This window comes from Phoca vitulina, unplaced genomic scaffold (assembly GCF_004348235.1).
Source record: "Phoca vitulina isolate PV1807 unplaced genomic scaffold, GSC_HSeal_1.0 scaffold6, whole genome shotgun sequence".
NCBI lineage: Eukaryota > Metazoa > Chordata > Mammalia > Carnivora > Phocidae > Phoca > Phoca vitulina.
In genome coordinates this window covers 17,657,998-17,670,735 of record NW_022589709.1, presented here as the reverse complement: position 1 = coordinate 17,670,735, position 12,738 = coordinate 17,657,998, and positions in this window count along the sequence as shown.

Below are 12,738 nucleotides of genomic sequence, written 5' to 3'. Positions count from 1 at the left end.
CAAAGAAACTTCTTCCCATCAAGCTATAGGCCCCATTTGGTGGCGTATTCCTCCAGGCAAGACCTGAGCCTTTTAATAGTTTCCCAAATAAATTCAATTAATTTTTATTCTCATTTAATGAATCCAAATTAAACCAGTACCAGTATGGGGGGTTGGGGGGAAATCAAAGCACAAAGAATCAATACAGATCAGATGTCATTCCCTTGCTTTCCTTCTCCCTGTCTTCTCCCTGCACCAGGCTGAGTTAACCCTTCCCTCCCCAGCATTCCCACCCTGATCTGGACCTGCTATAACTCAAGCCATGGAGAGTGACAGACATTCATCAGCAAGTCTCAGAGGCAATGGGGCTCACAGACAGGCCCCGGCACTGGACAGAGACGGCTTGGGATCCCGGTCTGGCCATGCACAAGCTGTGTGACTCTGGGGGTTTGACCACCTCTCTGTTGCTCTGTTTCCCACATGGTGGGGAAGGGGACATTGCTTGCTGTCTATGGTTGTTGTCAGGTGGATTCAACGCAGGGCCCAGCACAAGGCCTGCCACCGCCTGGGTGTTCTGCTCTGGGTTTTCACATTTTCTGGGCACCTGTGGTGTGCTCTCTTGGGAGACAGCAGAGAGCAAGGCGAGGCCTGGCTCTCGCGGAGCTTGCCTTCTAGTCTCGAGGTTGTTAATCTTATTGCCATCATTGCTTCTGTGCGCACACCGTAGCCCGGGCAGCACGCGAAGGGCTGGATGAAGGCCGGTTTCCTGCTCTGGCCTTTCCCCTGGCTCCCCGAGGCAGGGGCCATGTCAGCACCCACGCTGGGCCCGGCCCACAGTCCCCGCTCAGAGTGGCCTGCTGAGTGAAGCGGGAAGAAGCACATGAGACGCCCGCTTTCCCTCAGCCCTCGCCTTCAGGTTGAAAAATAACACAGCAGAACAGAATCCCAGCAAGCTCCCTTCACAGCCCCAACGGGCAGCTGAAGCAGGAGACCTCCAGGGTCTGTAGTCGTGATTTCTGGTTAAAGGCTTGGTGTACACTCTTCAGACGAAGAAAGCTGGTTTCTCAGTCCATTAGCCTTTCCTAAGAGGAGCCCAAAGAGCTCCTGACTTCAGAGCACCCTGGGAGGTCCTTTGTCATCTGCTATCAGTGCTGTGATGGAGGTGGCTCCTTGCAGAAGGGGCCAGGAAGCCGGCTCAGGTGGGGCTGGCAGAACCCCACAGTCCTGAGGCCAACAGGAAGAGAGCTGGCTGGGTCCATGAGGACACATTCTCTGCGTGGCTATTTTGGGGCTTGTGGCATTTTTTAGAAAATCTCAAATGTCTGTAATTCCATAATGAAGAGTTCCCTCCCACACCTTACAAGGCCTCTAAGACAAAGCAGCCAGAAGTGAGATGCAGAGGCCGTTTAGGGGCTCAGTGGACGCCGGGGGAGTGGTTTGAGGACGGAGCAAACCTGCGTCAGGGCCTCCGTATGTATCCACATGGGGGTGAGGGGCTTGTCGTAGGGGAACTGGCTGGTGAATCTGCAGAGACTGGGGGCAGAATAATGGAAGCTTTCATATTAATGCAGCTCTTATCTATGTGCAGAAAAAAAGTGACACGCCACAGATCAAGAAAAGAAACCTGCATTTTCAGTACCTATAATCTGTCAGGTGCTTTATAAGCATCCTTCTCATTAACGCAAAGTAATGTCATTCCCATTTTAGATTTGAGGATACCAATGCTCGAAAAAATAGAGTAAATGACCACAGCTCCACAGGGAGGAATGGAAGGCTCAGCCAAGGGGCTGCGGAAGCCCAGGCTCATCTCTGGGGGACACAGGCAGCTGTGTCCCCCCGCTGCATTCACACCCCACTGAGCAGTTTACCTTCTACTGAGGACGCATGGCATTCTGACGTCCTGGTTATGCTCAGAAATTGCTTGTCTTTGCCTCTTCATCATCATCATCATCATCTTCTTCTTCTTCTTCTTTTTTAAGATTTTATTATTAAGTAATCTCTACACCCAATGTGGGACTCAAACCTACAACCCTGAGATCAAGAGTTGAATGCTCTACGGACTGAGCCAGCCATGCACCCCTATTCTTGGATGATTGAGTGGATCTGGCTGGCAGGCTGTGTCAGCCAATAGGGAGAGCACACTGCGCTGTGTCACCAGGCCTCAAGGGGGCTGAGATGAGTAAGACACAGCCTTAGCCCTCAGTGGACTGGTGGGCTGAATGCAGCTTGGAGCCAGGCACACCTGGGTCTGATCCTACCCTGGGCACCACCAGCCATGAGACCCTGGGCAAACCCCCTTATCCCTTCATGCCCATGTCCCCTACAGACCCTGGGGATGATAATATCCACATAGGGTTGATTCAAGGATTAAATGAGATGGTGCACTTAGAATTCTGGCATGCAGTTGGTGCTTAATCTTAATCCTAATCTTATGGCCGGTGGCCAGTCTTACTGTTTAAAAGACATGCTTGCCCAGCAACCAAATCAACCTGACAATGTCACATTGTAGAGAGCGTAGTGTCTTACAGGTGAACAGAAATGCAGATTTTGGGTTGGGGACACCCAGTGGGAAGACGTTCATCCCAGAGGTGGGGTGGGAAGGAAGAGGGGGAGAAATCAAACTCTTCCTGGGGTGAGCACAGGGCTGTTATGGACTGAATGTTTGTGCCCCCCAGAATTCACGTGCTGAAACCTCACCCCCAGTGCTATGGTGTTAGGGGGTGGGGCTTTGGAAGGTGATGGAGGGCGGAGCCCTCAGGAAGGGGGCTAATGCCATTACGAAAGGCACCCCACAAAGCTCTGTTGCCGTCTTTGTGCCATGTGAAGACACAGTGAGAAGTCAGCAGTCTGCAACTGGGAAAAGGGCTCTCAGCAGAACCAGCCGATGCTGGCACCCTGATCTCAGACTTGCCAGCTTCCAGAGCTGTGAGCGGCACATGCCTGGTGTCCATACGCCACCCAGTCTATGGAATCTGTTACAGCAGCAGGAGCAAAGGCAAGTCTCGACATGCCTTTAATTCTTGATTTGGCCAATCTGTCTGGAAGCTTGGGATCTGTTGTGTGACCTTGCTTAATGCTCATGATAATCAGTGAAGCGGGAATCTCTATCTTGTCCATTTAACAGATGGAGGGACTGAGGCTTGGAGGGGTAAAAGTCACCCAGCCATCAGCAGCAGGTTTGTTCAGGGATTCATCCGCCCATTCAATCAACACATACCCAGTGGGCCTCCCCTATGTGCCAGGCTCTGTGCTAATGACCAGCATGCCAAGCGCTCTTAACAAGACAGACACGGTGCCTGCCCTCGGGCTGCTTATAGCCCAGTGACTGGGACAGACGTGTACGGAACACCCACAGACGATCCCACAGTTGCAGGCTGTTGGAAGTGTCCCGAAAGCAAAGTAGACGGTGCTACTCATCAGAATGGAATTGGAGTTACCCAGGAAAGGGGCTGGGCGGGGAGAAACTTCCAAGGAGGCGAGAACCCTGACACAGGGTCTTGTCTGATCAAGAACGAATCTTCTGGCTCCCAAGGGGGAGCTGGTAGCCTCTCCCCACAGGCAGCAAGTGTGGAGACAACACCTCGAGCCCCCTACCGCCTCGCAGCCTCCCCAGCCCTGCCGGGGCTCCTAGCCAAAGAAGTGAGTCTCTCACTCTGCAGGCAGCCTGAGGCCCCTCAGGGGGAACAGGCCTTCCCTGTCAGCTCAGCGTGGAGGTCATTCTAAGGGGTGTGTGTCTCATTGCCTCAGGCTGTGCATGAGCCACGCCATCAGGCCCCCCGTCATGGGGGCCAGCCAGTGAACATTCTGAGGTTTTTAGAGACGTTAAGTGGGGATTAGAGCACAAATAACCTTCCACTCTCATAAAAATACACATCAAAAGCGGGTTAGGCGTGGCCCCATTGCTATATTCAGACAGTTGGATCTGCCTCACTACCTGAGTTCAACTGCTGTAGAAGTCTGGCAGTTGGAGAAAGAAAGTTTCATTTGCTCGGGGGTGAAGGGGTGCTAGGTCCCAAAGGAAGGTGCTCCTGAATTCTAGTACCAAGAAGCCCTGCGTGGGAGACCCCCTCGCTATCTCAGAGAAAAAACCAGGGGCAGGTGGAATGAGGAGAAGCCAGCAGAGGCCGGCTGTTCGGGGCCTGGAGCCCAGCTGAAGATTCTGATCTTTATTGTAAGCTATTGGCACAACCCAAGGGGTTTTGGTGGAAGTGACATCATCCGGTGCCTGTTTTGAGAAGATGTCTCTGCGGCTCTGGGAAGAAGGACCCGGCAGGCCCTGTGGGAAGCAGAGTATGGATGTAGGAACAGGGTGCTGGGGGTGACATGGAGCACGGGAGCCAGGGAGGGGAATGCCGAGGGCAGGCTATAGGATTTGGCTCACTTCCTCTCCCGAGCAGGCAGCAGGGAACCACATTTTCTCATGGCGTCCAAGTATCCAGGCGATTCATCTTAATTGCTGAGAACGGGCCTGAGAGTTTTGTGTGAACACGGGGCACTGACTAGATCAGCTGATGACCATGAGCGGATTCTGAAAGGCGACCATCTCCAAGATGGGACACGCAGGAAGCAGGTGCAGGAGTCTCCAAGAGGGGCCAAAGATGCGTGCACTTCACTCTGGGCATTGTAAACCTCAAGCAGTAGAGTGGAAGTAGTAATAAAATTCGGGTTTTGTAATCAGAGTGTTCTCCTTCTTTCTTCTGTTTTGGCCGTGCCAGTCCCCCATTCATGCAATTAGGTATGAACAAACTGATATTAACTGATCCCAGGACAGATCATCACAGCAGAACTGAGAACACATGTATCCAATTCTTGGCTTTTGGATTTCTAAATAATAAATAAAATAATAATAATAATAATAAATATATAGAATAAAGATGAACGGTCAGGGTCCATTTTCCCACTCTTGTAGTTTCTATGCCAGTGGGAGGAGAGGGCAGGTGACAAGCAAGGACAACGAAAGACACAGGTTTAGAGAGAGCCCAGGACAGGAAGCCAACCCAGGGGTTGCCGGCAGAAGCTGGGTCAGCCTGGGAGACCACCTGTCTGTACTCCCCAGGGGCTTGCCCCGCACGATAGACTATCCAGTTTCCATAGCAGTGGGCGCCGTTAGTTGTCACCATCAAGAAGCTGGGTTAGCTGTCCATGAGATTGAAAAGTGTCCATCACCTGCAGCCTTCACAGCACCCATGAGCACCTGAGCCAGCCCCCATCTGATGCACCTGGGCAACCCACCACCCCCACAAACTCCTGGGACCCCCATGAGCACCCCTCCCAAGACAAAGGGTAAGCTGTGGAAGGGAGGTCGTTCTGGAGACCAAAAAGGCCCTCCATCCATGCACGGGAATAATCAGAGGCCTCCTCTTCACACACCATCACGTAACTCACTTCGTAAGTGGTCGGGTTTGGGGGCTTTTGGGTTTTTTTCATCATGAAGTCAAATTACATATATTGATCTGAGACCAGCTTTTCCCAGTTCATAATACACTTCAGAGATCTTTCCTTGTCAGAACACAGAAGACTACTTTATTCTTTTTTAAGAGCTGCAAAATAATTCTTACATGGAAACATTTGTAAACACCCTCTATTGCGAACCTTGCATTGTTTCTGTTCCCCACTGTTATAAAACAAAGCGTGAACTTGCGCCTTCATGCGTGTGTGTGTGTGTTTGTGTGTATCTTTGTGCTTTTGGAGTGTGGAATTTCCACATCAAATTTTGATGGCTTCTGGCCTTTCGCCTTATAGAAAGGCAGCATTACTAGATCCACACGTTGTGAGTGATTTGACCAAGACGTTGAGGGAAAGAGACTTGGCCAAGATCCCTGACTGCTAGAGAGGAAGAGGTAAGATGGGAGTCCAGGTCTAGCTGCTCCCAGCCCTGGTAAGCAGGTACACAGCAGCGTCGGCTGGAGGAAGTCTCCACTGCATCACACGGAGGGGCCTGTGATGAGTTTGGAGGCACCAGGCATCTTGTGGGCCCAGCTAGGTGTGTCCCTGTCCCTACAGGTTCAGCCCTGTCTCTGCCACGCTCTAGTGCCCACCACCAGCTTCCCGAGGGCAGCCCCCGCCCCAGAGGCAGGAACAGCCAGATCAAGCCATCAGCCTGGAGTCAAGGTTACCAAACAAAACAAATATGCCACTGGGGCCTCCCTGACAAGCAGATGGCTGAGACCATCTTTCTCCTCCAAGCCCAGTCACAGAGCTTGCTGGGGTGCGGAGGCGTTGAGTGGCTTCTGAGGCACTCAGCAAGTTCTATGACCTAGCCCCAAACACAATGCCCATTAGTGAGGTCTAATGAATGTCCTGCTTAGGTTTACTTGGAAGCCTTGGTTAGGAAAGAAAGAGCTAAGACAGATCTTGGGGCTCTATTCAGTTTCTCCCTCTGAAGTTGGGAAAAAGATTCTTTCTCAGAATATATTATTTAAGGGCAGTATTTCAAGTGAGAGGGTCAGGGATCAAGAGGAGTTCAGTGCTAATTGGCAAGCAGTCTGAGTAATTTCATTAATCTCCCATCCCCTCAGCAGGCCAGGCATGCAGCCCGTTCCTTGAACTGTTGGTTAATTCACTGTAGTCCACATAGACTTCCACCCCACCTCCTTATTTATCAAAGCCTGGTAGCAAGTGTCTACTCGCCTTTCTTTCCTAGAACGCAAGCTCCTGACTGTTCCTGGATGCAAAGCACACTGCCACATTCCTCTCTGCCCTACACAAGGTCAAATACAGAGTAGGTGTCTGGTGCCTTGAGGCTGGGTTCATTCATCCATTTGAGAAATATTCCACAGCTCTGATATGCTGTGCTCTGCTCTGCACTCAGGTTTATCTGATTCGATGGCCAATACATAAGCGAACTACAACATTGGGTGGTACGAAGCAAGAGTCCTGGACTAAGAGTCAGAGATAGGAGTTCTGGCTTGACCAACACCCTTTCTGGCTGTCAGCTTCCTCTGCTATGATAGAACGGGCCCTGGAGGGTCACCATGTCTCTACGACCAGCCAGCTCTGAGGAAGAACTGATAACCTTTATCAGAGCGCATAGACCTTCAAAGAAACAGATGTGTTGCTTGCTGAGTAACAGATGTTAGACAAAAGCGATCAGTCCTGGGGAAATTAACTGTTTGTTGATGTTGTTCACAGATGGAAGAACAGATGTGGACCAGTATTGCTGGGGAAGCCTGTCGCCATTGGTAGGCAAATGGCAGAGGCTGAGGCCAAGGCCGGCTGGGCCGGGAAAGGGCTGTGGCCCCGGACTCAGGTGGACCTGAAGCCTTGTGCTGTTCCTTCCTAGCTGTGGCCTCTCTTGGACACTATCAACCTCGCGAAGCCCATCTCACCTGCACCACTTCTGTGAGAATCAAAGGTGCTGGTGCCCAGACTGTGACATCACACAGTGGTGAGCCCCTGAATCCTGGAGTCCAGCCGCAGGGGTTCAAATCCCTATCATAACCTTTCTAGGTGGGGACTGGGGACAAATCATTCACTGTCAGTTTTCTCATAGAGATAAGAAGTAATTATTTTGAGTTTAAAAAATTATAATAAACGCTCGATAAGGGGTCGTTATTAACACGTAACCGCCTGGCACACAGTAAGTGTTAAATGTAGCCCTTGGGGAGTTCATTGGAATAATTGAGCGTGGTGCTCCCAGTGCGTCATGAGAGTCAATGGGAGCAGGACGGGGCTGCTCAGCCGGCTACAGGCATCCGTGTGTGGCAATTTGCGGTGAGTGACTCTAAGTGGGCTGACGGGACCCTGGCTCTAGGCTGCGGCAGGACCATCCCACTGGGTAGTAGAGTCAGAGACAAGAAACTCCTGGCACTACAAGGATAAGAGAAGACCATCGGGATTCAAGTGGAGTCAAGGAACCCCAAGTCCTGACGTGGAACCTGCTATTTGGGGCAGTGGCCCAAGGGTAGCCACTGTGAACCACAAGTTTTGGAATGTGGTTTATGATGCTTTGGCATCTGTTTTGGTTCCGTGCGTGGCGTGTGTGTGTGCGTGCGTGTGTGTAAGGAAAACCAATTACTAGCATGCCAACCTAGAACCCCAGTGCGCCCGACATCCACTTGCTTCCCTGGTGGTGATTATTGTCCCAGGTGGGGAAAGGGAGTCTCTTGTCCCCATTAGATTAATGCCAATGTAAGAATGTGTTTGTTCTGGCTTCAGCTTTCCACAGCTTTCCCTCAGGAAATCACGGAGGACATTTCCCTCTGGGTGGGCGGGAAGCCGTTTGCCCACCCTCAGCACTGAGAGGCCGTTGGCCGGCGGGACCCCCTCTGAGGCAAAGGCCCTGCAGAGCCGGTTCACCCCGGAGCTGCTGCAAGCCCAGCAGGAAGCGGGGCGGGGGGCAGGAGGAGCTGGGAGCCCCCCAGGCAGCGTCCTTCTCCACCAGCGATGCTGGGATGTGTCCCAGCCATGGTGGTGTCTCAGGAAAGCCTCCACACTGGCTGCCTCCAGCCCTCCCACAATGGTTTTAAAACTCCGGATTCATTCTGTCTAGAAACATGCACCCCTCCAGCCTGGTCTTACCCTCTTACCAGCACTAACCTCTGCCTTCAGAGCAGGTATCCATTGGAGGGAGCAGCCCCAGCTCTCCCAGCCCCTTCCTCCCCTCCTGGGCTTGTGGGTCCCTCAAAAATAATAGGAGCCATCACAAATCTCTGCCACTTAACCAAGAAAGTTTATGTTACTTTAAATAACAGAAGAGCAGAGATAGACGTGAAGGAAGAGACAGCCGTGGCCCAAGTGGGCTTTGGCCAACTAGGAGAGTCTCGCAGACCTCACCTTCATCTTGCCATCATCACAGCGTCCTCTGGGGGCCTGGCATCTAGGCTTGGAGGCCAGCTGGGAGGGGGCCCCATCAGGGCTCTGACAATGGTCAAGGACATATAGAGCTGCTGCCCAGGCCCCTGGGGCTCCCACAGTTCATCTGATTCCGTGGTTTTGGTTTCAGTGAAGTAGAAGACGACCACCCTGGCCAGTCTAAGCAGGTGATGGAATTGTCCCACCAATCGCCAGCAAGCCGCTGCAGTGGGGAAGCTGACTGGTCCTGGTTGGTTCCTGCCACTGCCCAGACATTGGGCTAGGAAGGGAAAGCAGCAGGGTTAACAGCAAGACAGACGCTTTAAACGAACTGTACCGCTGTGATCTTGACCTTTTGGTGAAGCGACTAAGACACTGTCCATTTTCCTGGTTATTAAAAGCCCACTTCTAAGACAAAGGGCATTGTGGGTGCACTCATTTCCTATGGCTGCCATAACAAATTACTATAAACTTGGCTGCTTAAGACACAGATTTATTCTCTTAGTGTTCTGGAGGTCAGAAGTCCAAAGTCAGTGTTAACCGGGCTAAAATCAAGGTGTTGGCAGGGCTAGCTCATCTAAAGGCTCTAGGGGAGAATCAGTTCTCTTCTCTTCGAGGTTCTAGAAGCCACCCTCATTCCTCAGCTTGTGGCCACATGACTCCAATCTGCTCCTGTCACCACATCTCCCTGTGTCTTCCTAGGAATTACACTGGGCCCACTGGGATAACCCAAGATCACCTGGGGAGATGGAAGTGAAAACACCCCATTGTATATGGTGGGGTTCAGGACATGGTACCCCAAAATATGACACCTTGGAATATTGAATGTCTTGAGCTAAAGGAGTTTGAGAAAATGACAGAAGCAGGAAGGTCACTCTGATACCCCCAACCCTTGCCCTTCTTTCCTGAAACAGGTCATAAAACTCCCATGGGAAAGGTAGCTTCCCGTACCAGGAGGATGGAAGGCATGCTTACCCCCAGACAGGGAACTTGGGGCCGAGAAATCTTAACCCCTATCTGCCCAGTTCCTTCTTCACCATTCATTCTTCTATCCAAATGCCTTTATCTCATCAATTCTTCAGTTGTTTCTGTGTCAAAAAGGCATAAAAGCTTCCTGTTTCTGGTCACTTCCTCGAGTCTTCATCCTCTTGTAAAGGTTCCTGCATCCATATGAAAATTCGACACAACTAGTCTGCTTTTCTCCTGTTGACCCGTCTTTGCCAGCTTACTTTGTAGGCCCAGCCAGGGACTCTATGAGGGTCAAAGAGAACATTTTCCTCCCCTACACAGTCTGATAAGGGCAGCATCACATCAGGTCAAGCAGGTGGATCAGGGCCCCTCTGGCAGCAGGTACTTTCGGGCCCTGCGAGTGAATCACGGGCACACGGGACAAAGGCTTGGTGGAGCCCACAGTATGGTGTGGCCGGGGGCTTCAGGGAGCTAATGGGCTTCCCCACCCAGTCCTCCAGGTTGCATGAAGCTAAGACGGGCGACATACGGAAAGCACTTCATGAACTTCAAGGCCCTGTGTGAACGGCAGACCTGAGGCAGCGGGGGCCTCTGCGGCCACCCACAGGTCCATGGCACCTCTGCTCTGCTCTGGTTCCCATCAGTCAGACAGAGGCAACAATCCTAAAGTGACCTCAGAGGGCGTGTGAGGGGCGGATGAAACAAAGCGACAGGGCTCTGAAAAAATTCATTAAATGCCAACACCTAATCTCATGGTCACTCTCCAGGTTAAAAGCCTCCAGTAGCTACCAGAGAAGCCAGCATCTCTTCCGAAGGGACCCCAGAACCCAGCTCTGGCCAGCGCTACTCTGCTGGACCCCCCTGACTTCTCTACCTCTCTCCCTCACCAGGGCCCCAACCCCTTCCCACCTACACGCCGACCTTCTCTCTATTCCTTGGACCCCCCCAAACACGTGCTGACTTAGGACTCTATACTTGCTGTGTCCTCGGTGTGTCGGGCCCTGCTCCCAAATCCCCCACGCCTGCCTCCTCCTTCTCGTCCCTCCTCAGAGGCCTCCTCTGTGGCCCCCACGCCCCCTACCACCTCGCACACCCCGCCACCCTTAGATTCTCTCTTCTTTTCCTCACATAACATTGATCATCATCTGGAATTACTTTCTTCCAGCACTTACTCGCTTGTCTCCCGGGGGGGTTATAAGCTTCGTGAGGACGGGTACCACGCCATGTTTGCTCACCTCTGCATCCCCGGTGCCTGTATGACAGCTTCCAGAGCAAGGAAGACAGTCAATATTTGAAAGAATCAAATCCCAAGTGAAGAGATGAATGAGTGTAACGACAAGGATTCCTCCCATGCTTGCAGCCCTTACTGGGCAAACCAAAATGGAGATTTGTGAACCTTTGCATCTTTTTATATCAGGCAGTTTGGTTCTCCCTTCAGGAAAGTTGCACGCCTGGCGATAACACCCAGCCATCCTGGAGGGAAAAAATGAGAATATCACTCTAGAATTTATGAAGAATTTCAGCACAGATTATCTCATTCTTCTTTCCATGGTGACACTGCGGATTCGCTGGTATTTTAACAGAGGAGGAAACAGAAGAGACCCAGCCGAAGCACAGAGAGGCTGTGTCGCTTGCCTGAAGTCACACAGCTCAATCATGGTGGACCCAGGCTCCTAGGGAAAACTATGTTTGGAAATACCCTATGCCAGGCCCCTCTCTCTAAGAACACTGGTATCTGTCTTTTGTTCTGCAAAAAGTTCCTTATTAATGCACTCCTTTGGTTATTCCACATTCAGTGGCACAAAATCTTGTGCTGGGTGCCCAGACTCCCGCACTGCCCTGACATATCCACGCCAGATGGGGGAAATGAACTCTGATGGATACCTAGCTGCTGTGGTTATTACTGGTGTTGTATTCTGTCTAGCATCCTACCTTTCTTCCTTTGGTCACTGCCCTTGATTTTCCCTTGGGAAATCTCCCCAAGGTGGGCATGTGTTCTTTTCCTGACCAGTTGAAGGCACAGAGACTGAATGAGCTTAGGCACCTGACCCAAACCAGGCCAGCAAACCAGTCCTAGGAATTTTCTGGAAGTTTTCTTTTCCCAAAGGTATTGCTTATTTGGGAAAATATAGGTTTAAAGTTACAATTGCTATGTGAGAATGAGCCAATATGATGAAGCAATTTCTCATTTACTTCCCATTAGTATCTGGATTGAGCCATGCCTGAGGGTACAACTCTCTTGTTAAGGCCACCTGGAGCTGGGCTTCTGATACTTGAACTAAAAGAATCCTGGTGAATACAAGATGTGTGAGTCATTACTGTCCCACGCCGTAGGAATACACACTATGAAGGTTTGCCATTTGGAGGCCAGGGTAAGTCTCAGAGAGGAGGGGACGTTCGAGGCGGAACTCAAAGGAAGGGTAGGAATTCTTGGGCAAATCTCTAGGTGTTGGGACTAATATACACAACCACACTGCCATGGGATTCGGCAGGTCCAGCGTTGCTGGACCACAGAATGAGGGGGTAGCGTGGGGAAGGGCCGAAAGAGGATGTGGAGCCCCTCACAAAGGGCTTTGGAGGCCATGCCGGAGTTTGAACTTTATTCTGTGGGCAGTAAGTTCTCATCTAAGAACATTCAAAAGGGAAGGCTGGGTTTCTGAATCAGCAAACCGTTCAGAAACCCTCCTGGAACAGGTGACCCTCGCCTCCTCCCTCCTGGAATCCTGTCATCTCCTCTGTGGGTGGATCAGCCACCGCCACCCCCACTGCACTTCAGTAGCTGAATGGCATTGGCATAATTAAGCCATGCTGGGCATATTTCCAGAAGAGACCCAGCCGAGGCCAAAAAAAACTGTGATTCTATTAGAGTCTCAGATTTCTTTCAGACTCAGAAATTCTACTTTTCCTCATTTTCACCTCAGAAACAAAACACAGTCCGTCCGGAATTGGGCTCAGCGTGTGATGGGGTGTGGGGCTTTCAGGGGCTTCGAGAATCTC